Source organism: Suricata suricatta, chromosome 16 (assembly GCF_006229205.1).
Source record: "Suricata suricatta isolate VVHF042 chromosome 16, meerkat_22Aug2017_6uvM2_HiC, whole genome shotgun sequence".
NCBI lineage: Eukaryota > Metazoa > Chordata > Mammalia > Carnivora > Herpestidae > Suricata > Suricata suricatta.
The window spans coordinates 56,837,003-56,841,984 of record NC_043715.1 but is presented as its reverse complement, the minus strand read 5'-3'; the positions used below and the strand labels follow the sequence as shown (position 1 = coordinate 56,841,984).

Genomic DNA, 4,982 nt, shown 5'->3' with positions numbered 1-4,982 from the left:
CAGTAAGAAGTCATGCTGAAGGCTGCCAGGCTTCTTACCTGCATCCATGAGTAAAGTCTCTGCCCTCCGTGGAGTTGTATTGATCTGTATCAATATAGGATTTACGTGCCCATGTATGACGCTATTTGGCATGCCTACATTGAAATAAAATTTGCAGAAACACTTTGAATATTCCTCAAGAAGCAGATTTGTTTCAGCAGCTGCACTGGTTGAGGGGGAGACATGTTTCCTCAACAATTTTGTGTGTCCATTTCAAGCTCTTAATTTGTGGATTGACTTTGAGGTCTCTCTAGTATCAAAGTCACCCTCTAAGATCACTGTGAATATTATGTTAAAAAAAAAAAACCAGTGCTGAGCAAACAATCATTGAATACAGTGATCATGGTGGTTATCAAAGCAGTCTTCTGCATATTTACATTTGATTTCTAACAACTCAAGAGCAGGACCTAGGAGCCCCAGGATGCTGAAGGATCAGCAACAATGGGCCAAAAGTGGGGAAACATAAAGCCAAAATATTAGAGGTCTCTATCAACCATAGATGGAAATCAAAAAAGGCAGTGACATAAAATACACACAAAAAATTCAGCACATAGAAGTTGACGAAGATGGCCTCCAGCATCGGGATGGTGTGGGCAGCTCTGGTCTCCGGGGGGCATTTGCGGTAGCCGGTGGGGGTGTGAATATGGGGTGTTCTCTGGCGGTGCCCGTGCAGAGGCAGCACCGTGGAGCCGCTGGACCAGACCATGAGGCTTATAAACACGGCATCGGAGACAAACCACAGGATGGTAGTGCTTGGATTGGGACTTGAGAATGTCACTACCGTCCCTGGTCCTGTGCGCCAGTAACCTTCACAGGAACACTGGTATTCATCAACACTGAACACCCAGCAGATACAACAGGAGGGACCAGTGATCTTGGGGGCTCCTCCTCTGAGCATGTCCACACCACCGTCCCCGGGGTGACTGTGAAGAACTGATGGGTGCTCAGGGCACAGGTGCAGCACATGGTGGTGCTAGACCCACTCTGTGTACATAATAGACAAATTTACACCCAAGACTGGACAGGGGCTTCCTCCAAACAAAACCCACCATCACGCGGGGAATCCCACCAGAGAGAAGAACTAAGAGATTGGCTACAGCTCTGTGAGCAAGAATTGTGTTGGGAAGCCCCTGCCTGTGTCCACACCAGATTGGAGAGACATTGCGGAAGAAGAGAGTGACACTGGCCAGCGCCCCGGTGCCCGTCTGGAAAAGCAAAATGGTTGTCAGAGCCGCTTCCCGTGGTCCGTAGGGCACCGACCTGCGAAGACGCGCTGCGCACCTCAGGCTGGTCTGGAGTGAAGAGGCGGCTGTGCTAGCGCTGGCATGAGGACTCTTCTTAAGTTAGTGACCTCGTAAAGGGGTCCTGGGCCTTTGCTTCTTCTGAAAGGGACAACACAATTATATTCCATAGGCCACTCAACCTGGAGAGCATGTCATGGACACCAACCCACAATTTCACACTATTACTTTGTATTTCTATTTACTTTTCTGGTCTGACTCCTTGCCAGAATGTAAGTTACCGTGAATCTAAAAACCATACCTGTCTTGTTAAAAAAAAATATAATTGATCCACAAAAAGTGCTAAATAAATATGTGTTTGGTGAATAAATGAGTGAAAGGAGATAGGCACTCTGTTCCCCTTTTGGAATTCAGAGTTATCCTGGCACCATAATTCAAGATAATGAAGTAGGAACATGCAAACCCATGTTCAAATGTATCAGATTATCTAACTCATTAAAATTGCCAGAAAATAAACTGTCGGCTTTTGAGAACTCTTCACGTCATTCATCAGAGTGATTAGATAGAAGGGAAAAAATCAGTAGCCTTCTCAATGTACAACATGACCCTAAAATGTCCTCAGAGTGAACACACATGAGATTTTTATCTCGACTGCTGATCACAGTGACCAGAAAAAAGTCAGTTTCCAGATAGTGTTATAGGGGAGCCTGTGTGGCTCAGTCAGTTAAGGGTCTGACCCTAGCTCAGGTCATGATCTCACAGTTTGTGAGTCTGAGCCCCGCATCAGGCTCTGAGCTGTCAGCACAGCCGGGAGCCTGCTTCGGATTCTGTGTCTCCCTCTCTCTGCCCCTCCCCTGCTCACACTCTCTCTCTCTCTCTCTCTCTCTCTCTTCTCAAAATAAATAAACATGAAAAAGTTAAAAAGAAAAAAGTAGTAGCAAGAGTCATAGTAGAAATTGTGATTATGGTAGGTAGTATTTTTTCCCTTGTCCTAAGTACCTATCACTGCCAGGGTGTGAGGAAAATGTATGACTACGTCCAATGGAAGAACAGGTCAGGTATGTTCCTCCAAACTCCTTCTGAAAATTAAATATAATTAAATATAACTAAACATAATTCATCTAACATTTTTCTCTCTCTCCTTGATGCCATGCATGTGCACATGCACACACACACACACACACACACACACACACACAAATACAAAACACAGAAAAATGACCCCCCAAAAATCTCTGGAGGGATAAGGAGGCAATTGCACCCATGGCAGTAGGATTTCAGAAAGGAAAAAAACCAGGGTCATTAAATCAGATCATCAGACCACAGACTGTTTTTCTCTGTGAATATCTATTTGTACATGAATGTGTGTGCCAATGGACCTTATTAGTGTCCAAAATCTACACATGGATTTTCTATTTCTAGATACACACAAGCCTAAAACTGTGTTAGGTTTGAGAACATAAGCAGACGTCCGGGCATGGTTAAGGAGACTGCTGGTCCTGATCATCCAAAGCTGGGCTCAGACTCCAAAGAGATCCTCGTCTTCTTTCTCCCTCATTGTCAGGGACTCTAGCACGCAGAGATCTGCAGTGCATCTCCCCGCTGTGGTCTCGCCCGGGGACACTCCCCAGAACAGGGCCACCGGTCGCCCGCCCAGCCAGCACACAGCCAGGGTTGGCACCTGCCTGCTACAGCGCTCCTGCACAATCAGTTCTGAGTTCCTCTCCGGCTGCAGAGTCCTGGTCTCGGGACTTTGCCCTGAGACTGAACACAAGGAAGCACTCACCTGGCTGGTCTTTGCTCCGGAGCTCTGTGTAGAGAAGTGTCAACCGAGATGAGCTGTGGGTACAGGGACAGGGCCCCAGACCTGGCCCCCCACCGAGGTGCCATTACCATGTCACCTGTAGTCTGGGTGACACCATCTGCAGGGAGAGTCTGGGGCACCCCCTTTGCAAGTCTTTACCAGTTACTTCCAGTAACTAATGGTAATTCTCAGGAACTGGTAGAAAGTTCCTAAGGAGCAGCTACTTCTGTGCTCCCTGTGGAAAAATCTAAGTTCAGAGTCAGCACAGCCATCTGTAGTAGAATTGAAACTCAAGGTCAAGGGTCCCTTTTATAATATTTCCAAATGGGCATTTTCCTCAATGCTCTCGTGTTTCCAGAATCAGGCCGCCACTATGATTGGCTCATACTGAGCATCTCCATTTGACCTGGAACCTAGTCTTTCCCTTGACTTAAATACCATAATTCTTACCATTTACGGCTCCATGTCGCTTACTGCTGGAGAATGTCCCACTTGAAGCTAGTCTGTCCTGCCTCAGAGTCCATGGGCATCCCCAGGGTCCATGTGCCTCCACAGAAGGTCGTGACCTGCTTCCCGAATCACCCAGAGGGCACTGCTCCCTCGTTTCTTGTGGGTCAACCAGGCTGTCCTTCTTTATTTTCAGATTTTGCCCGAGAAAAATTACTCCTGGATGTACAAACAAGATTCAGGGAGAAGCAATATGTAGGACAGATAGAAGTCTAGCATGAGATTCTTTAAAATCAAGAAAAAGGCCAAAAAGCAAATAGAAAATTGGGCAAAACAATAAAGAGAAAATTCACAAGATAGAGGAGAAGATGGCTCTCAATCCTATGAACATTAATTATGGCAAGTCAGTCAATTAGTTATTTTTCAAGATGGATGGGATATTCTATATATATTTTTTTTTTTGCATTTCCTTATTATTTTTAGAATAAGCTTGCCAATTTAAACAATGGCAACAACAGCGATCGTGACTGTGATTCGCCAACTCCATAGACCAATGAGAGGCATAAATAGGGTAGGGGATGCATGGAAAATCTCTTCCTCTTGATTTTGCTGTGCAACTAAAACTGCTGTGAAAAATAAAGTTGGCCAAAAGTTTGTGGGAGGGGGGATGGGCTACATGGGTGAGGGGCATTAGAGATTCTACTCCTGAAATCATTGTTGCACCACGTGCTAACGAATTTGGATGTAAGTTAAACAATTAATATATTTTTTATTTTTTTTAATTTATTTATTTTTTAAATGTTTTATTTATTTTTGATACAGAGAGAGACAGAGCATGAGAGGGGGAGGGGCAGAGAGAGAAGGAGACACAGAACCAGAAGCAGGCTCCAGGCTCTGAGCTGGCTGTCAGCACAGAGCCTGACGCGGGGCTCGAACCCACAAACGTGAGAACTGACCTGAGGCGAAGCCAGAGGCTTAAGTGACTGAGCCACCCAGGCACCCCATATTTATTTTTTTTTAATAAAATCAGATTTTATTTTTTAGAGTTTAATTTTTTTTAATTTTTAATAGCCTATTTTCAAATTGGTTTCCATAATACACCCAGTGCTTCTCCCCCACAAGTGCCCCCCACCATGACCATCACCCCCTTCCCTTGCTCCCCCTCCCCCTCAGTCCATGGTTCATTTTCAGTATTCAATAGTCTTTCATGATTTGTGTCCCTCACTCTCCCCCGCTCTCTTTCCCCCTTCCCCTCTCCATGGTCCTCTGTTAGGTCTCTCCTGTTAGACCTATGAGTGCAAACATATGGTATTTGTCTTTCTCTGCCTGACTTATTTCGCTTAGCATGACACCCTCGAGGTCCATCCACTTTCCTACAAACGGCCATATTTCATTCTTTTTCATTGCCATGTAATACTCCATTGTGTGTGTGTGTGTGTGTGTGTGTGTGT

General features: G+C 45.3%; 1 pseudogene; it reads right to left on the bottom strand.

Moving 5' to 3' along the window:
- Window positions 1-433: 433 nt before the first annotated feature.
- Window positions 434-3,176, bottom strand: LOC115279905 (annotated as a pseudogene).
- Between the last annotated feature and the right edge of the window lie 1,806 nt (window positions 3,177-4,982).